The sequence below is a fragment of the Ambystoma mexicanum genome, chromosome 3p, assembly GCF_040938575.1.
Source record: "Ambystoma mexicanum isolate Mex_15411 chromosome 3p, UKY_AmexF1_1, whole genome shotgun sequence".
Classification (NCBI taxonomy): Eukaryota; Metazoa; Chordata; class Amphibia; order Caudata; family Ambystomatidae; genus Ambystoma; species Ambystoma mexicanum.
The window spans coordinates 842741505-842767826 of NC_090925.1; the positions used below are offsets into that span (position 1 = coordinate 842741505).

General features: G+C 45.4%; 1 long non-coding RNA gene across 1 annotated transcript; it reads right to left on the minus strand.

Moving 5' to 3' along the window:
* Positions 1-1703: 1703 nt before the first annotated feature.
* Positions 1704-26322, minus strand: LOC138580975 (uncharacterized). Its single transcript, XR_011304386.1, has 2 exons — positions 25776-26322; positions 1704-2524 (listed from the first exon to the last, which is right to left on the minus strand). It is a non-coding gene; the product is annotated as an uncharacterized lncRNA (long non-coding RNA).

The following is a 26322-nucleotide window of genomic DNA, read 5'->3' on the forward strand; positions in this document are numbered from 1 at the left end:
TATTCGGAGCAACATATCAAGTTGTACTCGGCACCCAAATCGAAGGATTCCTTTGAGTCGTATCAACAGAGGACACTAGTAGAAGGGCTGCTGAAAATTGAACAGAGATTAGAAAGGATTAGAAACCTTCATGAGAGCCGGAGCAGCAGTATGTGGGAATATGATGGATATAGGAGGAACACATGAACCCGATTCCCAAGGGAGCCTATCGATGGGTGCTACAAGTAAGAAACCCACCACTCGCGCAATCTCAGCATCACCCTAGGACAGAAGCCACTGACCCCATAAGAAATACCAACGTTAAATGCACATCAACCACCGTGGCATCTATATTCACTGAGCATGTACCTCTGGCTATTCTGGAGACCAGTCCTCATGAACCCCCGAGCATCCAGGGGGCACCTACTGAGATCATAGTGCAGGCACCTAGGAGGGAATCCCTATTAGCTGCCACAACACATGACATCAACATGCTAAATCACCATAGGGCTATGCCATATGTATATCCAAGTGTGGCAAACAATCAGGAGGAGGATGACTGACATGCTTGATGATTAATGTATCCCTCTTTAATAATGTGGTATATTATCTGTGAATTATATGAAAGCATTTAATTGAATTTGAATCCATATACTCCAATGGTGTTAATGGATATGTTACTAGAAAGGGCCTTAATTAGAGTATCAGTCTTGAGAAAGACCTAGGGGTCGAAACATGTGTCGACTAGAAACTTTATGGGCACGTAATCAGTGTGATGTATTATGGCAAGTAGCTGGGGATTTGCATTGTGTTTACTGATTTGGTCACTATTAATGAATATTTGGAATAAAAAGTTCTAGGACTCCGAATCAGTGGTATAGCACAATCATTACAGTTGAATACATTGATGTTGACAACACAGATCAGTGCGCTGACTCTAATGAGATTGTAGAGAACGTCTCACACTTTGTGTTCATTTGCTCACTGTACTGTACACCTGCGAAGAAGATATTTGAAACCGCTGTTTTCAGCACTGGCAATCCGAGGGAAGCCCCACACTGTTGCATTATGGTTGTTTATTTGTTTATTTTATTTATATAGCGCTCCTCAGCCGAGGGTATCTGGGCGCGACAAGAAAATGCTTTTTTTATGTGCAGACACAAAAACAGAAATTGATACAGTTCAACATAAGTTCAGAAACTACCGATGAATTGACTGTACATTCAGTGGCAAATTATTTTTACACAGCATGGCAGAGGAGCCAAGCACAGATAAAAGTAATACACATACCTTTTCTACATGTATGACTTTTAGAGATCAACTGATTGTTAATATGCATTTTTAATGTTTCAGAAATGTAACATCTTGGATTTTAACCGGTTTACTACATTTGTGTTTGTATTGTGTAAATGTACTGTGGACAGTATGACATATTGTCGACTAAGGTCAATACATTGAATTGAAATTGAATTGGAAAAGTCTATTGTTTGCTGTCCTATCGCATATGCGCCATGTAGTAGGTTCATGGACTAAATCCGGGTTGTGCCACACTCTGAGTCGTGGGCCCTTCTCTATGGAATTACTGTGAAAATAATGTCACTTAATTCATGTTTTCCTTTGTTGTATGCAGTTGCATTCTGCATCTCTTACCAGTGACAAGTACAAGTTTCAAATTGAAATGTTGACTTAAAAGGGTTGGACCGCGCAGAAATTACACGTGAAACTTGTCACTAAGAAGAGGTATTTAATGCATTTGGAAACCATAGGAACTGCACAGTAGCTGCAATGTCACACTCTGGACCATACAAAAAGACATTACTGAAAAGAGTGCACTCCACCATAGAGGGTAATATAGAGACTGATTACCATCTTTTTTTTATTTCCACATATCTGGGACAATAGTACATATCATGGCAGAAGTCTTCAATATCTATGCTTCTGTCACCTAAATAAACGATTTATTTAAAAAGCAAAAAGAAATACCCAGAGACCATCCCAAAAACAGGAATTCAGATGATAGTTCGTAAAAATAGAAACAAGTGTACATGTTCAGTACGCCATTTTGAGCCATAGGCCTGCTGGTAAATGATGTGAGACATTTGTTGCCAGTGGCATGTTCTCATTAATCCTACTTGGGCATTACAGCCCTGGTGGAGAGGGCTGTTGGGTGTGCCACCAGCCCACACCAGAGTTATGGGCTTGAGGCGAATCAGAGGGCTGACAGCACTTGCCATCTGCTGACCCATTGTTTACAAGACCCCCCAACATTCCAATGTTATAATGTAGGTTGTGACTCTGGAGCCATGTTCTACAGTTGTGGTAAGCAGAGACTATCCAGGCAGGCATAGACCAGAACATCTGTGGCTGGCAGGGAATCCAGTTCTGCGTCTTAGTCTTCTAGAGAGGTTTGCAGATCACTGAGGTAGGAGGCTGTTTCAGAGCGTGGTTGGAAGTGGGGCAGGCTGAACCCTCTCGAATCTGTACTTGAGGGTTCTGGAAGCATTTCCTGTGGCTGGCGTGGCCTCTGCCGGAGCATCACTGAAATCTGTGGAAAGAGAGATAGAGGCATCAACCATGGAAGCCAGTGAGGGGCTTACTTGCACTCAGATCAGTGAATGAGCGAGCTCGGGGCTGGGGTTAACCCTGGCCAGCACTAAGAACCACATCATGTTTCACATGCTGGTGAACTTGCAGTCATGCCGAGCAACTTACCTTATGTTAGCTGGAGACCAATGATTTTTTTCAGCCAACAATTTAGATTTTTACAACATTTTCAATTGTTTGCTCCATCTTAAAACATACTTTACTCCAAAGGAGGTCAACAGTAAAAATCAAACCTCCCTCCTTCTGGTGGGAAATGTCCCTCTTGGGGTGACGGTATGCTTATTCCTGAACAATTAAGGGGAGGGAGTTGATGCGGACAGGCTTACTGTGCACTGCTAATTAAATTTGTAAGAAAAAGGCTAGATTTGTACCTCCCACCCCAACACACACAATGGTGTGGCCTCTGTGAAGCTCTCCCTTCACCATATCCTTACACCTACCTAACAATGTTCCTCTGTGTCAAGACCGCACATGTCACAGTAGAAATGCAAACCGTACCTTGCATGCACAGAGCGAGTACCTTTCTTCATGTTCGCTTAACAAGGAGACAACAGATCGCTCAGCCAGGCTCCTTCACAAACAGGCTTGCTGCAACCACTTATATTCAGAGATCTCAAGTGATCCCATTTAAGGCATCACTAGACCATCCAATGATTGCGTTTCCTTGCCATTCAATGACTCCTAGACCTGTGTTTATGATGAAGAACGTAAAACTAAAAGTCCCAGAATGCAAGGAGCTGGACTGGAAGAGCTATTCATGCTCCTACGGTGAAGGGTTGGGAACTGGATTTATTGGGCACGCCCTGACCCGCAGGATGAAATGGAGAAGTTGTGTTTGCTCTGGAGAAGAACTACACTGTGTCCACCAAACACTGGTCCCCAAGGTGGCACGTCACAGCTACTGGAGATTTTGTAAGATGTTCTCGATTCACTAGAGTCGTGTTTACATCACCCTTGCATTGGGGAGAGAGGTGCAACTGGGACACACTGCTGTTCCAGCTGCCTTTTATCTTCAGCCTGGAACCGGGATGGGTGGCAACTCTACTGGGGGGCCAGAGGTCAGGTTTTTCAGCGAGCCAATCATCGGCTTAAGGCAGAAAGAAGATTGTTTCTGTTTTCATTGCAGAGAATTCCTGCTTGGGGGGAAAAACGTGACCAATGAGTGCTCCAGAGACTGAACTTTTTGGGAGGCCATATCCGAGGGGGAAGGGAGCACCGGATTGGCAGAGGCACCTCAGCAAGAATCTACTGAATGGTAAAAAACCTTCCGCACCATTGCCCGACCCCACTGTAGGTGCCAGCTTGCAATTATCTTTCTCTCTTTTGAACGTCATAGGTTGGCCTATGGCAGGACAAAGCCATATGCAAATTCAGGAATTACAGAACAGGAAGGCCAACCAGAAAAACCTGCTTTCCCACGTGCCAATGGGTCAGAGGTCCATGCAGTATGCTCATTGTAAGTAGTGGAAGCGTCTACTAGAAAAAAGTGCGATTGCGGGGAGGGAATGCCTACGCAGCCCAGTAGGGGAAAGGGGCAACATTCTGTGAGGCTGGGGGGGGGGGGCAGTGGCGGCACCTGCTAGCACTCACTTCTCAGGAGTAAGGTAGGCGAATTTGTGAACACCTAATAGTGAGGCAACCTACCTTGCTGGCAAGCCTGCTGGCAGGTGAAAGCAAGTTCCCGGGATGGTCACTGGGCTCACCAAGAAGTCGACCTTTTAGTTTACTGTAGCAACTGACTGCCCTTATTAAATTCAAGCCAAGCGGTAGTGTCTTCTTAGTCCATATGTCCAGTTTTTTGGAGTATTCAATTTCCTGTGGATATCTGTGAAGTATGCCGGGGTGGCACTGTATTGAGAGCAACAACTGGGACAAGGCGCAACCCTGATTTGGTCCACAATAATGTTCTACTCCCCCGTGCCGGAATGAGGCATTGTTGCCAACACATCCATTCAAATGTTCGATTTAATAATGTTGCAGCGACAATGCCGCCATTTTAAATACATTTTCCACACATTTATATGCAGGGGGAGACCCCGCTGCCTTGCAGCTTTTCAACATTATCCTCTTAATGTATATTTAACCATAACCCACCCCACAAATCCATCGGAAAAAGGATTTTTCAAAATCGGCTTTTTCTTCCGTGGCTTTTTTGCTGCAGGATTATCACTGGATAGGCATTCAAAGGCGTGACATACTAACCACCCTCCACGTAGTCACTGACTCCCACCGTTCATCGTCTGTGAGTGAGTGGGATCATTATAAGAGCGTGTACTGAAAACGAAATAGTCTGCTGGAAATTATCACCACAGCAGGAGGGCCAAGTTAACCTAAATGAGAGAGCAAACTGAACCAGACAGAAAAGCTTTAGTCCCCATAAATGAAACGCTGTGTATGCGAGATAACCAGTAGCGATGGTGATTGGGATAGGACATGATGGTGGAGCTCTTCCGGTGCTGATCCACAATGACATTTGTGAAGAAGAAAGAGTATCTTAAACAGGACTCCTGACCTTCGGAGGTGTGGTGCTGTTTCCGAAGTCCTAGAGAAAGCCTGACTGCTGCATTCTGGGCAACCAGAAGCTTAGCGATGGAAGGTGAGAATAGACTTGCATACAGGGAATCGCAACAATCTAGCTGGGAATTGACCACTGTTCCCTCCAATAGACCACAGTCATTTCGGGGAGGATTGGGGAGACTCTGTCCCATGAATTTGAGCTGGCAAAAGCTGGTCTTTTTAACGTTGTTAATAAGGGGGAGCAGGACATCTGGGCCTCCATCAGGACTCCACAGTTCAGAATCGGGATAGTGGAAATGGAAACATCGGACAGAATACCTGGTAGCTGGGATCAGTTTTCCAGAGGAGGTAGGAGGACGGAGGACTAAGATCTTTGTCTTGGATTCTTTGAGCCGCAACTATTTGTTTAATCAAAGACTGAATGGCTAATAGGCAGACTTTGAAGCAATGGATGGTTGAGCTTCGGAATGAGCTGGGTATTACTGGCATACAAATGATAGCCAATGTTATCCAATGTTAAATTGTTTAAATATATTAAAGAGGGGGGAATGTACAAGTTAGAAAGCAGGGGGGAAATAATGGCACCCTGTGGCACTCTGCATGGGGCATCCACGATGGAGGAATTACAAGAGTCAAGAACTATCAGCATTGGCAGATAGAAGTCTGTCTAGCACACAGTAGGACTCCATGAGGCATTTTCTGTCTTTACCGCCACCGGCATTGCCTTATGAGGGCTTTTTTTGTCCGGTAGGGCACCTGGCTTACCTCCAGCCTTTAGCTGGAGGTAAGCCAGGTGCCCCACTGACAAAACCGTAGTCTGGCGGTCGGGTAAAGTGCCGGTATCCATGCATACCAGCACTTTTTTTACCAGACTGCCCGACTCGGAATGAGGCCCAGTGTTCGTTGCCACAATTACAAAAAAGAGTTTGGTATCACATTAGCTTCAAGTGTATATCATAACTAGTCAGTGGAGTCTACTCTAAAATAAAACAAGAGCACCATGATGTTAACATCTATTTACTTCCATAAACTGCTGGACAGTTGCACGTACAGTATACAGTAGGTTAGGGGTCTGCAACGTTTGGTTCTCCAGATGCTTTGGACTACAACTCCCACCAGTCCCAGTCAGCATAGTCAATGCTGAAAGATCATGGGAGTTGCAGTCCTAAACACTTGGAGAGTCGCAGGTCGAGGACCCCTGCATAGGTGTATAGCTAATGCACCTTAGGACATCAGGCCATGTTGACGAAGCATGCTGTTGTTCGCAGGGAGCCATATTTCTATTTTACAGAAAGGGCTACCGAGCATGCGCAGGCTTGGCCACACTTTCGGGAACATAGAAATGTGTGTATTTGTTGCTGAATGTGCTCTGCCAATGTGGTGAGTCCAGACTCTCTTGACTGTGGTGGCCCAAGTGGGGCACTGACCTATGCAGGGGTAGCATGAAGTACGAGCAGACACATGCATGATGATCATAGTTTAGGATAATGGGTTGGCCAATCAGATTCCAGTGATAGCATGTGCCACCCCAGGCCACTCCCTGGACATGCCACGGAATGCAAAGCCTGCAGTGCTTCTTCTGCGCCAATGTTAGGAGGCTTGACAATGCTAATGGCACGACAATCTCCACCCCCACTTTTCCTCCCTGCACCCTTAGACAGGTGGAGGAAAGATTTGGCAGGGAGTGGGGGTGTCATTTATTTGTGGCCCATTCGCTGGCCATCAGAATCAGGGACCGAATTGGAAAAAAAAAGTCACCAAGGTGTGGTGACGGATAGTGGGCCTATCACCAGGTGCTTCAATGATGACACAGAGCGACTCTGAAGTTTAGCCTTTCTTTATTTCTTCCATCAAACAACTCATTTCCCCTTGCCTGGCGCTCCCATTCCTCCCTGCTCCCATGTGCCCTCCCTTGCCCCGTGTCCTCCCACTTAAAAGATCCGCTCGCATTTCTATCCACAACATCTCCCCCTACTTATCATGATGCCTCTCAGGTTCACATTTGTTCGATGAGCCGTTTGGGTTTCTGAATGACCCGATGGGGCCGCCTGGGGGATTTGCGAGTCTCTCCTGATCCTCCTTCATCAGTCTCTGCCAGGTCCTCCACTGACGGTTCTGCCAATCTCTCCTCTTGGTGGTTCTGTGGTTTCGGCGTACGATACCTGCAGTCTGTGGAAGAAGGAGGCATTCCGGGTTATGTCACGTCCGTCCCTTGCCGCAGTGACCACAGATGCTTTTATTGCAGTTACTCGAAAGGGTTTGGGGTCGTACCTAGTATCAGTCTTTCTCTGTTGTCTTTGGTAGACCAGAACTTGTTCTTCCATGGGTAGCGATGGCTCCCTCACTCCTCTTCATTGGCCAGCCCATATATTTGCTTTCCGCTTCCTCTCAGCATCTCGCTACCAGATCTCTGCGTCCTGTTCCTCCGTATAGTCTTCAAACTTCAACAGCCGAGTTTGGGGTTTGTATCTGATCATTATCTCTGTTGGGGTCTTCCGTGTGGCCTTGTGGGGTGTGCTGCAGTAGCTTCTTATGATGCAGCACAAGGTTTGTGGAAATGGCACTTGATCAACAAGTGCTTTCTGAGGGGTTCTCTTGATGGTAGACATACATGGTTCCACCACCCCGTTCATTTCGGGCCAGAGCATTGTAATTTTCTGGTGTCGGAACCCTAAGTGTGCTGCAAACTTCCTGAAGCCATAGCTTTGGAATGCTGGTCCATTGTCTGTTTCCACGATGTTCGGTACACCCCACTCGTTGAACAGTTCGCCAAGGACGCCTACCATGCTATGGAACGCCGTGGACTGTACTAACTGCACCACTGGGAACCGGGAATATTCTTCCACGGACAGTAGCAGGTGTCCCCCTTCTTCTAGGGGCCCATAGAAATCTATTGCTACTCATTGCCATGGACCCTTTGGAAGTGGTACAATCCGTAGGGGGCACGGGCTGTGTTTGCCACTGCCATCAGACATGCTTGGCACATGGTGGGCAATGCGTTAGTATGTCATCCACCACTGCGTCCGTGTAGGGGAACCACACTTGATTTTGCAATATCTTTTTTGTATTTGCCAGTCCCCTATGGCCCTCGTCGGCCAGGTTGACCACTGTCTTTCTCAGTGCTTTGAGTGCAACCAGGCGATTTCCTCTCAAGAGATTACCTTGCTCAGTTGTGGCCAGCTCACCTTGTACTTCGGCCATCCTCTCAATCTCTTTCATGTCCACCTCTTCACGCTTTTGCAGTTCTTGTCTGTGTTTCGTCCATTTGTTTACGTTAGTGAGCTGAACTGCAGCCTTGATGGTGGCATCTAGTCTGCTCTTGTCAATGAATGTTGCCAGGACGAGCGTCGGGGGCAGCGCGTTCTCCAACAGGTATTTAATGTTGTGTTCGACCTCTCTCTCGAGGATGTCTTACGCTTGACCTTCCGGGTGTCTGGATAAGTAGTGTGCTGGATTTGCTTCCACCCTCCGGTTTGTGAACAATATGGAAATCATACTCCTGTAGCCTGATGTCTCATCTTTCTATGTGCAGGGGCATCCTGGTCTTCGGGTTTCCGAATAGGGATAAAAGTGCTTGATGGTCAGTGAAACGATGGCCAAAGACAAAATGGTGAAATTTCTCACAAGCCCATACTGCTGCCAACCTTTCCCTTTCGGTTTGTGAGTATGCCTGCTCGGTGGCCGATAGGGCTCTGCTGGCGTAGGCAATGATGCGTCGTCTGGGTTGTTCCACAGATGCACTCTGGGCCAAGATTGCTCCCAGCCCCACCGAGCTGGTGTCCACTGTTATTTCCGTTTACAACGTGGGGTCAAAGTAAGCTAGTCTGCGGCTGGTAACTAGTTTGGTTTTTATGGTCTGGAACGCTTCTCTGCATTATATATAGAACATACATTATATATACAACATACACACTTGTGCATTATATATATTATATTACATATAATTATTCTTTTGATTCATTATTATTAAATCCCAATTTAATTAGAGGCACAACTTATTACTGCTTTGTGTAACTTGGGGTCTCTTAGGGGCTCTGATGTGGGGGATATTGCAAAGGACCCCTCCGAGTCTCCCTGGGCATGTAACCTAAGATGCTCTGGTTGTGGTTGGTGGCGGTGTACCTTACGATGGTAGCTGCACGAAATGTGGCCTTTTTGCCACACCAGAGAACCTTGTTTGGAGCCTCTAAAATCAAGTTGCTAATTTGGTTGAAACTCAGGAACTAGGCAATTGTATTTTGTTGCCATCTTTTGAAAGGGTGGTGACCAGGAATGACCTTGCAAATTCATCTCACAGCTGAGCTCCGGTCAGGGGCTGGCCAAGGTTCTTGAATGTGTGCGCATGGTGGGGGAGAGGGGGTATATGTATGATATTACTATGAAATCCACTGCCTCCAAGGTTGCCCACAAAGATGCCTGTGGGTGTTTGTACTTGGCGACAAACACCGAATAATCTTAGCGAGCAAGCCAATCATGCAACCTGCTGCCTATTAACATACACACAGCTGTCCCTTATGCTGCAGACATTGCTGATCTCATCAGCCGCCCATAATGCTATAGATATTGCTGATCACATCAGCCGCCCCTTATGCTGCGGACATTGCTGATCTCATCACCACATACAGCCTTGATGCTCTCTTCATCACAGAAGCCTTGTTCTGTCCCTCCACCGCACACATCCCCGACGTTCTCAGTCCTTCAAGATACAGCGTACAACGCATCTACTGCTCATGAAACACTGGAGGAGGACTTGCAATCATTCACAAGACATATTTGAGCTACAAAGTCTAGGAGCATTCATTTTTCAACTCCTTCACACTCATTTGCACTTCCGTTCACAAGAAAAGCAAAGCAACCCTCTTCTGCATACTCAACTCACTGAACATGAAACAGCTCTCAAAGCCCACACACAAGAGTAGACAATGTACTCCACCTGGTATTCACTGCATGCTCTGCCATCAAGTGCTTCCCACATCTACCATTCGACAACACGGATCATGCTGCTGCACCCATCAGGCCGCAGCCGACACTTCCTCCTCTCTCCAGCCCAACCAAACCTAACTCACTCCTTCAGGATCATCCCGATCATAACTGCCTAGCGGCCACCTCTAACCCCTGCGCTCGCGTCAAAACCTAACCTCTGCAAAGAGATAAACTTAAATGGTTGCCCCAATGTGGGAGATTTGCTATTCCATTTGAGCACTGGATGTCCCATAATTGGAGTTAGTCTGTACAGGCGTGCATCAGTACTCTGCTATTGACCCCACTTTCTGGAACACTCTGCTGTAGGGTCTCACACGGTGTCACAAACCTCTACAATTCAGAAGCCCACTCAAAACGTTGTTGTTCTAAGCATTCACTTCTGCAAGGCAAACAGAGATAAGTGGAAGAATAGCCAGGGGCTTAAAGTGCTCCAACTGAGCTCCTCCAACACTGTATCCAGCTGCTGGAAACATGTGCCAGGTTCAGGATGCATCGATCTTGCCCCGTCTCTCCTCCTCTGAAGAAAGGGATGGCCTTGGCTACTCTGACTGCAAAAGGGGAGTAACTGGATGTCCACAGGAACTGGTCACTGATGGAGGAAAACCCCCAAAGGCATACACAACACCAAGGTCTGAACCTGAGTTCAGCTAGAAGGTTTGCGGCTAGGAGATCAGAAAAACTGTGATGAAACACGTAAGGTGCACAACCTCCATCCCGTCAACTGCCTCCTTTGCACAAGTTGGCAGTAGCTGACAAGACAAGACAGTGCACAAGGACCAAGCATATTAGAATGGAGAAAAAATCACCACTTCGGTTATCATGCAATGGTGATCTTAAAAGCTAGTAGACACCTCACACATAACATCTATTGTCCTCTAACTTCAACAGCCATTGAAAGCCCAACAATAGACAATCGCAGGGATCAAAATTGCTGCTTGCTATTTAACTCCTACTTCTACCCTCGCAGAGCCTGGTTAGCTTAAAACAATAGTGACCAAGAGCAACGTTTGGCTCCTCAGTCCAACTGGTGCCTTACAATGTGTCATTAATTTTGAGTGTATGAAAATGTAAATAAAGAAGAATTAGGACACATCTAGAAGACATTTAAACATAATGGATCGTGTATAATAGGCAAAATGTTAAAGTGCGCATCTCATGTGGAAGTTCGATTCACAGTGCCCTGTGTATTTGCTCCTGTTCCCCCAGTGCGAGCACCTGCCTACTGATTGATGCCTAACGCCCAGGAGCTGGTTTTGGTAACTGCTCATCAAATCCTTTTTTCACGCACAGCAATCGGCTCCATGTTTCTGAGACCCCAAGTCTTCAGGCTCGTCCCCAGGCCCTTGTACAATTTACTCTGCACGTTCTTTCATTCCCAACACTGTATGAGCGACAATAAACAAGCTAGGAGCCCCGTTGAAGTACCACAACTCACCTTTTTGCTTGGTGATGAGAACTGTGCGCCAAAATCACAATACAGGTATATAAAAAAGGACGACATGGTCTTATGGTCAAAACCAGAAAGACAACTGTATTACCTAGTAGCCACATAAAAGATTTAGAATGAAAATAGAAGAAAGACACATGAATGCTGTCTTGACTGGCCAATCTGATAGTGTATAGAAACCTCAAGGAATCAGGAACTGAATTATTATCGTTGATTGGTCGGGAGCAAGATTCAGGAAGGCCGGGTAACTGTATGTTAATTATTGAGGAAGGGTTCTTGGGCCACCCCAGCAGTGCAGAATGTGGGGTCCGCTTAGGCTGGCTTCTACTGTAATGAGGGGTTATTAATGAAGACTGCAGGTGAGCATGACAGGGATAATTAAGGGAAACAGTGTCACAGGGGGCCAAAGTTAGGATTGAAGCTGGCAGCACCACGCAGTGCGGTCTCCAAGAGGACCTCTTCATGTGGTGCCTGGCCTTTCACTAGCCCCCTAATGGATGGCCTCTGGCAAGGTTCTGAGTAGAGCCAGGACACAGTAGCCCATAGATTAAGCAGATCTCAAGCCAGGCTGCAAATGAAGCAATAGGTGGTTCAAGGAAACAGCAAGTCCTGGGTGAAACACAAGGCCTTTCATAAGGGATGATTTATCTACAGAGCTCAGGGCCAAGCTGCAAGTTTGCAATCGGTAAAAGCTGCAAGCTTTTGGAGTTTGGAGTTTTGGCAGTTTAGAGAAAAAGCTTGCAGGCTATCAACATTGTGGCACCACCATTCTTGTTCCTGCTGTGTCTCAAAACATCACTTTGAGGTCCTGTCTCTTGGCGGGTAGAGAACAATTATGCTGGTCTTGGCACACAAAGCTAGGCATTGCAACACAGGGCTTCCATGCTCTTTGTGCTCAACAATGAGGCAGACTGCAGTCTCCGACCAGGTTCTTGCAAGGGACCTCACTCGTCCAGTAGGCTCACTTTCCCCAAGACAAGAAAATGAGCCTTTAGCCCAACAAAGGCCCTGAAAGGGGATCAGCGTCTTCTTGTAGGGGAGGCACACCGACTATTGCTTTGTTTCAAAACCTGCTACTTCACTTGGTAAAGTATAGGGAAGACTGGATATAGGACTGGCAAAGATCCCGGCTCATGTTGTAGCCAACAGTTTTGAGCTTGGTCAAGCAACCAACCGCCTTCGTCAGCAGTAAGCAGGAACTTATGCAAAGAGTTATTGGTGGCATTGATGTTAAGCTCTATTTCCTGCCTGACTGAAATTGAAACAAAAAAGCTTTCTGAAGTAGACCCCCACCTAAAACTGGGAAAAAGGCTTATAGCAAATAAGTTTCATTCTTTCCTGGTGCTCGTAGAACTTATAACAGCAATTTCGCTGATTCAGCCAACTTCAGGACAATCTCAAGGATTCACTTTTGGGGAAAGGTCCCAGAAACGCTATCTGCATCAAATCCTCTTGGCACAAATAAGGCAGGATTCAGACATAGTACAGGCACGGAAACTGTAGTAATATCTATAATGGATGATATCCTGAAAGCCTGATGGTTCACAGGTGCTTACACTCATTTCTATCCAATAGAAATCAGACGGTGGCTCTAGAATGGTTTGTTATGCCACGGGCCAGTAATGTGGGACAAGATCTGCCGGGAGCTAAGGCTGGAGCTAAACCATAACCAGTTCAAACGATCCATGGGAGAAAACCTTTCAACAATTCACACACATAAAATGGAGGACTACTTCCAAGAAACGGATCATTTGCACTGCATTTCCTTTTTGCACTGTGGGCCTCCAGAAAAGCAATCCTAGAACCCCTATTTGGTTGCTACTTATCCTGTAATGTCTTGTAGCATTTTGCGCAGGTGCCTGTATGTTTACTTGTAACAATTTGCTGATCATGTTTGCTGAAGCTCATGTGTGCTTTTTCATCTTCTTCCTAATGAAAGTACCCTGAAGCGACTAACCATGCATGTGGCTCGTTATTGCTTAAAATGACTTACCTTTAACATTGAAACATCAACAAAGTAAACAAACATTACACAATAAAATAGTTCAATGTTAAAAGAAAGAATGAAAGAAAGAGTACAAGAAAAAACATTTTATAAACGGAAAGGAAAAGAAAAAGATAAGACAATGAGGTAAAAGTAATATAACAAGATTAAATGTAGGACTCAATATCAATATTCAAGGCTCTGATAAAAGTAGTGATATCCACCACAATGGAGGTAGTAGAGCCAGACAGACAATAATTCCACATAGACTTGTTTCCTCCACTAATAAATAGGTGCTGAAACTTTTTTTAAAACATTCCATCTCAATCCTTGAACGGCTTGACAACGAAATAACAAATGTTTGTTTCCTGATGGTCTTTATCTTTACAAAACGCTAGCTATTCCACTCCATACTCTACCAAAATCTCTTTAGTGTGCACTAGGTTCCATCGAAAACCTAAGAAAGAGATGACGAGTACACTTTTCAGGGTAGATCGATAAGAAAGGAGCTAAAATACCCCGCTTCTTATGTTCCCCCTGTAAGTGGCATAGCCAGGTGTACTGATGAAAGCCGTTCACATTGTGTACCTAATCAAGGTCATATAAGGCGTGTTTTACCTTAGGCGGGTTCCCTATCAGTTCACTGATATTACATCTACATTCAGCTATTAAATCGGAGCATAACACCTCGAGTTCTAGCAATACAGCAGAGCCCTTTTCCTGGCAAATTTCTCTGAGATTCACAAATAAAAGATCCTTCACAGAAACAAGAATGTTCCTGTATAATGAAAGATGCCTCCACTGGGCCCTGGCTTTTAAAGAGATTAGACCAAGCTCATTGCGCATTTCTAGGAGTTTTAATGAACCCGGGACACGCAAGACATTCTTCCGAATGAGGTCTTCAAGAACAGGTAAATAATCAACTGTAGACAGATCATAAACTTCTATTCCATATAAAATCTTCGGAACGATTTTCCCTTCATAAAAACGAATACAAGGTAGAAGGGAAAATCTACCATAGCGGAAATCAACTCTATGCAACTGATGAGACAGTGCGATTGCTCGTGATTGCAAACAAGACCGAAGTACAGTTTTGTTATTTTTAGCAGTAATAAAGAAGCCCAGATAAAGGAGGGAGTCGATTGTGGCCACTGGCTCAGCCTGTATCCACCACTGAAAAGTCACTTTAGTCTTACAAGGATTAATCGACAAAGAATGGACCTCAACAACGTTAGAGAAACCTTCAAGCAGGCATTGCAGACCAATTGGCATAGAATCTTAAATTAAATAATCGTCAGCATAGTCCAGCCATAAGGTTCTTAACTTATGAAGTCTCAGGGTTTTGAGTGCTTTGGGTTGCAGGTATTCTCCTATGTCAGCCATATATAAGTTAAATACACAGGGGGCTAAAACACAACCCTGCCTGACCCCCCTTGAGGTGGTAATTGGGCAAGATAACAGACATTGTGATTTAAGCAAACTTGTATAGAGAAGTGATGGTATAAGCCAACTATCAGCCTCAACATACCATGGGGAATACCCCACTTATGAAGTTTATGCCATAATAGGTTGCGATCAACCGCATAGAAAGCAGCTGTAAGATCGACAGAGGCGAGATAAACAGGATTGCTTCCCTTCCCTGAGGCAAGATGTTGGATGCATTTGATCATCAGACGGTTAAACGAAGTGCCCATGTTCTTCTGGAAGCCGATTTGCCATTTCCCAATTCTTCCTGATCTAATGGACCAAGATTCAAGATGCTGAAGCAATATACCAGCGAAAACCTTACTATCAGCATCCAGAATCGCTATGTGTCGATAATTGGCAAGGACCAGATCCGGCACCCTTCTTATAGATGGGCACAACATGCGCCTGAGACCAAGAGGGCGGGAAATACTCAAACCGTATCACGTTGGTAAATAGAATGGTGAGAATACTTGCCCAGATCGTTGGGTCAGTTTTAAATAAGTCGTTAAAAGGTTTATTCGGACCAGGAGCTCATGAAGAGCTAATCCCGTTAATTATCTCCAAAACAACCTCGTAGTTGATGTCGATATTATACGTCATGTCACTACAATAAGTAACAGCAGACGGTTCAGGAGATGACCTATCAGGTTGGGCATAAAGAGGCTGGAAATGACATACCCAGCCATCCTCAGAGACAGCATTCATCAGGCTGCTTGAATTCATAGAATCTGTGCCGTTAATACATTTCCAGAAAGTCTGAGAATTTTTACTGCGCAAAGCTGTCAACATAGCCTCAGCATTATCCTGACATCTCGAAAGACGGGTTGCACGCAAACAGATTTTATAATTTTGCCGAATATTTTTAATCAGAACACATTTCTCAAGGGCAGAAAACGCTCTATTCTTCTGAATCTGTCCAACAAACCGTCTCATCTCTCTTTTCCTAAGAAATAACTCATTACTGTAGGCATGACAGTGCTCCCTAGTTCTTGGTCCTCTCTCGTGTTTCCACGGTAAGCTGTCCTCTATTATATCCTGTGAAAAGTATTTAAAATTGACTGCGGCAAAGGTTTGAAGCATCCCGTCCCAAGATGTCAGGGCGAGGCATCTATTAAGAGTGGCATTAACTCTCAAGGCCAAAACCTGGGACCATGAGATTCAGTTACCATTGGGCCATAATCGTGATCATCTACAGGACTCCCCAGTGCAAGGCTATCAAAGTGGGCCGTTAACAGAGAGTGATCACTCAAATCTGTGCTAGTTATTTCCAACCAAGAACATTTCTGAAAGAGCCAGCTGCCCACAAATATATAATCAATGGCTGAATGGGCAGCCCCAATGGTCTAGATGGTCAGAGGAGGGCTATCTCTGGAAACCGTCCCAGTCAGAGGAAACAGGCCTAAGCCTGTTAAACCATTAAACTATCTTCTCCCAGTCACCAATTTTGAGTTTTGCTGACTGATCCCACCCCCAATATCAGGCGTGATGTTACATCGAATACAGTCAGAATTCAGGTCTCGCGCCAATAAAAAGTGCCCTTCAGGGAATTCGTTGGACCACTCATTCACAAATGACATCAGATCAAGTTCGTCATCAAGGGACTTAAGACCAGAATGCCAATACACATTGAGAATAAAAATATTTAAACACCCCCTCCTCTGAATCTCGAGGTGTATGTCCATGATTCCAAAGGTAATGTCAAAGCAGGCCACCCCCCTAACCTAAGGGCACAATCTCACCAAAATCTGTAAGCCTCTGAAGGGGCGACCCAAATACCCTTGCCGGGCTCCCTGGAAGAACGCAGCATACCCATCGAAACAATGGGAAGACCTTGGCCAAGTTTCTTGGAGGATAATAATAGTATGGCTCAACACAGTATTATTAAAAAAGATGATTATGCCTACGCATGCTCAAAGAAAGGAGAGAGAAAACTAAGCATGTGAGGACTGGAGGAGGAAGATGGCTGCAGGATAGTCTTAATTTGAGGCGCCCGGCAGCCAAGACCAGTCTTGACTTTCCTTAGAGGTCAAGATCTTTCTCTTCAGAGAAAAGACATGTTCATCCAAAGCTACACCTCCACCCAATGAGGTAGCTGAATGTACAGCAATCAATTGCCTCCTATCGGCTGTAGAGCCCTCCCCCCAAGACCTATTGTCAATAAAAGACAAAAGGTCAAAGCCCAACATTATAAGGTAATCACGTTCTTTAAGGATTATATCATACACAATTTTAAACTTCACATACATAGCTGCACGGTCCGTTCCAAAAAGGTCTATAAAATCAATACTTTCCAAGTCCTTAGAAGCTATGTTTGCCAACGCAGGAATCTCTTTCAGAAGAGTTAGTATGCTCCTGTAATTGAACACTACGGGTCGGGTGTCAGGAATAACACTTTCAATAGGGCTGTTATAAATGCCATATCATAGCATATCATATATCATACCTGGAAGTATGCTTTTACCATGAAGATCATGGGGGGCACCAAGCAGCAAATGTGCTGCTTATAAGAGCTGTAGGTTGAAGAGTCTGTGCTGAGCCCCTCAATGAACTGATGGAAATTGGTGCTGAATGCAAACCTTGGCCTTGAGAGGCCAATGGAACTTGGATAGTCACCTAGGCCCCACTCAGCATTGGCTCAAACGAGGGTATAACTTTTTTAATCCAGAACTAGAGGGGATTCAATGAGGTTTACTGCTGCCGCCTGTAATACAGTTTTTGATGCTTCTTTGACAAGGACTGGTGCACTGGTACCTGTCGCTGCCACTTCCATAGAAGTTGCCTCTAAGTCGTTTTGACTACAAATACTTGGCCCAAAGGCAGCTAAAAAAGCCGCTGTGCGCAACGGATTAGCCAAAACTGCCTTCACTGCGGGCTGTACAAAAGGGGAGCATAACAATGTATGCGAGAACTGCTTGTTTAACTGTTTATATGTGTTATTTTTGGGCTTCTTAGCCTGTGTACCACGCTTTCTGCAACATGTTGGAGGTTTTGAGGACACTTAGGCCTTTGAGTTTGAAGCAGAAATATATGCTTCTTTAATAATTTCATCATCAACACAGATGACTTCCACAGATGGTGTAGAATCCACATGATGTAGTGTTAGAGCCTGTCGGTCGCAAAAGTGCAGAAATTAAAGGCTCCATAACAATCGCAGAAGTCAATGGCATGTCACCATATGAGAGATGACCAGTACTCAAAATTAGCTCGGAGAGCCCCGCTCCAGCGTGATCTCGAAGATCGAACATTTTGTCGTTGTTAGCAAAGCTCTTGACAATTTGAATTTCAGTAGTCTTTCTTATGAGTAAATACACATTTTTTTGCTGCCACATGCAGGTTGATATGATCAAACTGAATAGTAATGTGTCAAGCAAAACGCTGTTAGATTTGGTTTCTCTCTGCAGACCCTCATAGAGGGAGACCAATACGCAGAGCACTGGATTGATTTCAGCAAAGTGCCCGTCTTGACCTTCAATGGATCCATCCTTAGGTTTATTCAATGTCGCCGAAAAGCCGTCAGGGAGGTGGTGGGGTCGGCGAAGAATCCGAGGAGGATAAAAATTAATCAGTCCCAAGAGAGTATTGTTAGGTAAATTACACCTCAGTGTCAAGTCCGGAGGAGTGTCAACAGGACTTAGGTCAATGGAGGCTGTGTCGGTGATTGGGAGGGTAGGCTGAGGTACCGGAGCAGATGAGCGTCCAACAGGAACAGTCATGTCCGAGAGAGAATGATCAGAGGTGCATGCAAAGGTTGAGCTAACCGTGGCAGTGAAATCATCTCCGGATGTTTGGTTCAGTAACTCCGAAACAGGAGGAGCAAACAACATGATCTTGTTTATTAGCCTTATCCCCTGTATGTTGCTAGGCAATGAGGGCTCCATAGCCATCCCTAATGACGCCAAAAAGCGACACTCCTTTGGGGAGGGGTAAGCTCATAGCAGCTAGCATCTCAGCGTCTGAGATCAGATGGGGGGTGGCATTAACTTGCCACAACTTCTGACTCTGCACTCATTGGGACCTCTAGAGTAGCACTGATCTACAAGCAACAGTAGTTCTCGACAACAGCGGCAAGCCCCACTACTTCCTACTAGTAGGGTTTATGACAAGTCTCCAAAGGAATGGCAATTAAGGTGCTGAAATTGCAGACAGCTGCACTGCTCGGTAAGAGTAGGCAAGCAGCCGTCGAAGGAATAACTGTCACTCACCGACCTGTAGGACAAGTTGTCAGGCAGCACAGTTGCAAATGAACACGAGTCGAGTTCCAACTCCCACAATCCAGAAACTCCAAACACACAGCGTTGCACACTGGGCGTGCTGCGCACCGGTGTTGAGTCTTTGAAGTTGAAGCTCCTCCTTCAATGTAATAGATACAGCAAGCAAACTCCAAAAGACAGCTTCACAGGCTTGTGCTAGTACTGCTTCCTCCCAAACACACAGCGTCGTAAAATATCCAAAGAGCGACGAATGGTAGTGGAGTAAGGGCAATTGTTCTTTTAGATCCCTCAGTGGCCTTCTGTACCATTAACACTGCCATCATGTTAGACAGTCTATCCCATATGGAAGTTAAGGGAACAGTACTCAAGTAGTTACACTCATTTCTATCTGACAAATCAAATTGTGGTCTTGGAATAGTCTGAACCTGCAATCGATAAATTGGAATGTGGAGTCCCTCATGGCCTGCCTTTTCACCTACTTTATTCGATCACTAGCCATAGTCTTAGCCAAACGTCTGCCTAAAGATTGAACCCAATTATATACCTATTCAGATGAACGTACAAATACTTCTTTGCACAGATGCTAATTTAAGGACCATTAGGTCTCATTTCACCAGCTGCATGATGGGCGAGGACAACTGGATAATCCTCAACAGACTTTAATTTAATGCTGCAAAGACAGATTTTGGTGTGGGGTCTGGCCTCAGTGAAATGGAACCCAGAGTTATGGCAATCTGTGTTGGGGCCACGTCTGCAGCCTGTTTCGCAGGGCAAAAATGTGAGCTCTCGCTTTGATAGCCAAATTAGTCTGTTACCAGAAATAACCACGTTTATGCAGACCTGCCTTTCCGAGCTCAAAACTATAAACAAAGTCCTACCAGTTATTTCCACTGGGTTTCATTAGTCAGTGCTTTTTGTCTTGATGCCTTGACTATTGTAATGCATTCTATGCTAGACTTCAGTGATACTGACTAGAGTGGCTCCAGAGATTTAAGAACATTGTGTCTAAAATTCTGCTAAAATTAACGAAAGAGTACATTTATAAGCTCAGCTTTAAGACAATTCCACTGGCTACTACTTATGAAAATAATAGAAATCAAGAGAATCTGTTTGGCCCATAAAACACAGGGTAATCGTGTTGGCCCATCAATCTGTGTTTCAAACCAATCACAGTTTTTAAAATCTAAAACGAAATTCCTATAAACCCAGTCGGTTCTCTGATCAGCTGATAATAAACTACTGTGCATCCCCACAGTTAAATCTACTAAACAGGACGTCTATGCTTTTTCATCAGTAATTCAAATCCGTTGATTTGCTTTGCCCTCGACTCTGCGTCACAATCAAGACTACCTGAGATTTCACAGGCAATAATAACACACTGGTTTGTATAATAATGCTGGTGTTCTTTCAGTCAGATGATAACTCTTCTGCTTCTGGTTGTGTGACCAATACAGCTTCCAACCATGATGCAGAACAAAGACCACTATCTATCAAGCTACTGATGACACTCTACATATCGTGGACAAAGAAGACCCCTTTTTGCTTGTTCTCTAAGGGCTCTCTGCTGTCTTTGATACCGTTGACCATGAAGCCTGCCTCAATATTTTTGCCATGTCCATAGACTTCAATGTAACCGCTGTGCAGTGGTTCACCTCATACCTCCTCAGCAGAGACTAGCGCATCCAGATGGGCCCTTATAGAACCCAGCAACGTCCAGTTAGCTGCTGAGTTCCACAAGCCTCCATCCTGTCCCCTGTCATCTTCAACCTGTCCCCTGTCATCTGCAACGTCCATATGGAACCTCGGGCGGAACTCTTTGCCAACACTGGCAAGAAGATACACCAATACACAGTTGACAAGGCGGTATACCAAAAGATCAATTCCATCAACATTCATTGACTCAAGAACTGCCTGTCATTCATTCAAGCTTCCACATCAAGCAGCAACCTGATTCAAACTCAGCCCTATAAGGAACACAATTATTCTAGGACACCCCACAAAGCAACCCAGGTCCAGAATTGGCTGGCTTTTATGAAGCTCCTCTGATTCACGCCTCAACCCTCACCCAGTGCAAAATCTCTTAGCTTTGCTACCAACTCGGACCTTGCTTTCAAAATACAAATTGCCAAGAAGAACCGAGCAGCATTGTGCCATCTTGTGCTCCTCTACAAAGCCCAAGACTGTCATCCCTGCCCAGAGTTTCAAACAGATGTTCAAGCTCTGGTCATCTCCCAACTGGATGGTCGACAACATCCTACTCGCAGGAGTCCCAGTTGCCACTTGGACCCTCTGAATGCTGTTCAGCATGTGGCAGTACACTGCATCACAGGTCTAAGACAATTCAACATCACCTCCATCTTCAAGGAGCTGCACTGGCTATCCTGCCAAGCATGCATCATGTTCCAGATTGCCTGCATCACCTACAAAGCAGTCACAACAAACACACCCTTCTACTTGGTCGACAAGCTCACCATCTCTGGAGACCAGCACACCACCGGAAGCCACAACATTGTCATGCTGTAAACAAAGAACTGTATGAGGGAAAAACAGGAAACTGGCAATTCCTGTTATTGCACCCTATCGCTGGAACAAGTTGCCAACACAGATAAGACAGGCCAACTCTATCCTACACTTCACCAATGACTAGAAGACCCTACTCTTCACAGAACATCTCACCAATGACTGATCACTCCACTCAACCATATTTCCACCTCTCCAGAGTTTCCCCCTACCCTGGTCTCTCTACCCATTCCCACTTCTCTGCTACCCCTGCACCCTACTTGTAAACCCCCAGGTGCGTGCCCTTTGAACCATGCTCCCAGTGATTCACATATCTGAAAACCAAGCCTAAGAAACCATGGAAACACCATCCTTCAGTAAACCACAAAAACGTAAAAGAAATATTTTTGTGACGCACTCCATAAGCAGGCCTTATATGAACCCTGTATCCCAAAACCATGCCTTCTACCCACACTTGTACAAACCATATATCCCCAAACTATCCCTTTTACATACCATGTATGCCAAAATGAATCCATGCATGACGCATGGATATGAAATCCAAGTCTTCCATGAACCATATAGAGTGAAACCAAGCCTTTCAAGAATCTATAAATCGAAAAGCCAAGCATTACAAAAAATCATGGACCCCAAAACTGAGCCTTCCAAGAAATCATGGACCCCAAAGGCAAGCCTTCTTCAAACACAGAGATCCCTAAACCAAACCTTCTGTGAACCATGGAATGCAAAACCTTCAACAATACCTGTATCCGAAAACCAAGCTTTCTAAGAAACCATGCTCTCCCAAACCAAGGCTTTGATATACCACAGACTCCTAAATAAAACATTCTACAAACCACTACATTTCTACAAGAGGTTCACCCCAAAAGTCTTCTGTTAAGATTGATTTCTAAACTCTGACCTGGTGCGCAGAAGTTTAGGAGGCCACCCTAGTTTAGTGGAACATGAGAACCTTCTGGACAAACCAGAACAATCTACGGTAGCTGGCAGGCGATCTTTTGTGGATGTGCCAGGGGGCCACCGGTAAGTGATGCAAGTACTCACCGACCCTCAGCACAGTCCGGGCCAAACTTTGTCAGTCTAGTCCAGGTCGCTTGTAGGTTTAACCCCTGCAGTTACACGTCACTCCAGCTCTCAGCAGCTGCGGGACGGAACAACTGTCCATAGCGGGACAGTAGCCTTTTCTCTGCTCTCGAAGAAGAAGAAAGGAAGACAGTTCCACTGCAGCACATCTCAGGGCACAGGGGGGCAGGTCTGCAGGTACTTACATCAACAGTCATCACAGCGGGGCAACACAGGGACCGCAAATGCTTGTGGCATTACGCATTCTCATAATTCGTGACCCAGAGGAGCTAGGATGAGTTTTGGCGGGAGAGGGCCCAGGACCACAAGTAAGCGATTCCCAGAGTCTCAAGTCTCAACTCAGGATGGCGGCGCTCCTATACGATACCCCGGGTTCAAGCTGGTCAGTTTGCTGGATGGCCCAGGAACACTTCCAAAGAGGCTCTTTGCGTGGGTAAGCAGGAGGTGCCGAGAGTGGTTTGTCTCACTACTCCAAAGGGTCAAAGCACTCTTGCAGGCCTTCTTGATTTGATACTAAAGCAGGGGTCCGATGGGACAACAGCGGGGCCATGGTTCCAAACCTTCCAGCATGTCTGCGTCGGTTCCACGGGTCTGCTCTTTCGGTTCAGGAGACTTGGCTCCTTCTGTAGTTCAGTATGAACTTCAGTTGATCGACCTGGAATGGATGCATAGCCCCTTCTCTTATCCAAGACTAGTTTTCGGCTCAAATCTGGGATAGCCAATGGAAGATCTGCTCTCTTGCATGCATGCCAGGTGTGGGCCAATTGTGGCCCATGGTGGTTCCAGTCATTCAGGCATACCAGATATACTGGCACCAGTAATGTGGATTGGGACCAGATAGTCCCAACCCTCATCCTGGGCGCTAGCCCACGTGCCATGCAGAAGCCTGCGAAAGATGGGGTTTTCGCGGGAGGCTGCATGCTCAAATAAGGAATACCCAGGTCTCGCGACCTGGGGCAAGGCAAAGGGACAACATGACCAAAGGACAGAACAAAAGACTTTGTGGCACAGCCATTTTTGGCATTGTCCACAGTCTTCGGCCAAATGTGGTAAACGCAATATGGTCCATAAAAACAAAGTGAAAATACTTTAAAAGTAAACTGCTGCCACCAGTTCATCCTAGGCAAACTTGTACACACACCAAAGAAATCCTTAAATGGTGGCTAGTGCCATAAAACAAAAAGGACCACAATGTGCGGTACTGTAAATTACTTGGCACATAGATAAAAAGTTACCAAGAAATGGCAACATAGTCGAAGACTAAGGGAAACATAGTTTCCCAGTACTGACAGCCTGAAGGACTTGTCAGTTTCCCCATAAGAGATGAGCAAAAGCCCAGAGGAGTGCAGCTGAAGGCTGTGCTCTGCTGGAAAAAGTCAGGTTAGGTAAGCCAAACAAAAGTAAAAAATGTGGGGGGTCCAAAAATTGAGGGAAAATTGCACCTAAGGGAAATCTTTCCTAACATCTTCCAAGAAACATGGACCCAAAACCAAGTCTTCTACAATTTCTGTAATTATCATGAGAGATTTGCTGCGATGTGACAGACAATGTCATTGCGGACACTATTGAAGAGACATGCACCGTTTCCTGTTAACCGCATTACTACAAAAGCACTGTTTTTTTGTGTCACCCGCATGCCTTCAAAAGTGAGTGCTGCTTATGTCTGCTAGAATGCTGGAAGTGTGAAAAGTTTAGGAACAATAAACTGCTGAAGTTTTCATGAACTGCTGACCTTTAGGAACAATGAACATAGAACTACGACAGAACTACGGCGCAATGAGCCACATGGCAGGGGTAAGCATTGTAGACCGCTAACAAAACAAAAATCCAAAAAAGGTATATTTTATACTTGTTACATTGTCTACACCATGCAGGGTTCGAAATTAAGGGGCGCGTGGAGCTATTTGGCTCCTGCTTCTAGCATAGTAGAGCCTGGTTAGCTTGAAACCGACAGCTACCAGGAGCTACTTGAGTCTCCTAGGGCCAACTGGTACCTTCCAAACATGTAAATGTGACATTAACTTTGAGTATGTTACTAAACAAGAACTGGAACACATCTAATACACATTTAAACACATGGTTCATACAAAATGTACAAAAAGTTAAAGGAGCACCTCTGGTAGCTCCTGCCTACTGGGTGATGCCTGACACCCAGGAGCTGGTTTTAGCTGCTGCGCATTGAATCTCAATTTCGAACCCTGCCATGGAACCTACCCACATGCCAAATTTCAAGTTTGCAGCATGTTGGCAAGTATGCTGAATATTTGCGAAAAGAAATACGTACATATCCACACATTTCTATTGCAGACTGCATTAAAAAAAAATGACAAATTTGAAAAAAAATGTATATTTTATACTTTTTCTATTGTCTACACCATGGAACCTATCCACGTGCCGAATTTCAGGTTTGCAGCATGTTGGGAAATATGCTTAACATTTCGAACAGACACACACACACATATCCGCAAATGTCCCTTTTGCGTAGAGAAGAGATAAGTGTTTGAGCAAAGTCACAGATTCCACAGTGCCATCCAATAGCCATCAGCGGATGTTCACCATGATTTGCATACCCACAATGCTTAGCTCGAATTGCTCTGAACTGAAGGTGAACTTCCACTGATGGCTACTGGGTGGCTGTGGAATGTGTGACGTGGTTCTAATGACTTATTCTTTCACATTTCAGGTGGTAGGGTTTTTCTCAAACCTTTTTAAACCCACCATAACTTTCCTCGAATTATATACACTATTGCCCATGCCTAGGCAAGCCACCATAGAAAGCAACTGCATATACTTCTCAAACCAATTGTACCAATTGGCAGTCCTCTGCAAAATGCACTATGGTGGCCTTGGCACTGTTCAATGGTACACAGGAATTAACTGTATACATACCCCCATACATGGAGTGCACAGTGCATGTTGTACCAGGATAAGGGTGGGGAAGAGAACAGTCCCAGGGAGGAAGTGGGGTTTGTACCCTTACCATGTTAGCGGTCAGTAACTGCCGTCCAGCCTGGCAGCCAGTTCATTTTGGTCGATTGCCAACAGGGCTGCCCGACACACCTCGATGGCCTTTCCTGAATACGAGGCAACCATGAGTTCCACCACATCCAGGACGTCGGCCTTTTCCAGCCTGGCCCTGCTGATGCTCTGGCACCCAGCCACCAAGCGCCCCTGGTTTAGCTTAGCCTTGAACCTCTTCAGCTCACTCTCCACCAGCTCGTCCAGCACGGATTGGAGACGGACCCTGTTCGAGGCACCAGCCATTGTCAATAACGTTGGAAACGATCGCGCTCAACTCAGTGAAGTTTTTGTTGTGCAGTCATGTGTTCGTTGTGTCCAACGAGTAATAAAGCAACGGAGACCTTGTTGGGGGAGAGCGAAGTTCGCTTGTGTTCTCCAGACTCTCTTTCGCTTTCTGTTTTGACATGCAGGCAGCCGCCTGCAAACGAGGAAATCGGGGAGGAACATATTCCCCTCGCTCGCACGCGACGTCAATGTTGCCGGGAAACACGTCCTATTCCTGGAAA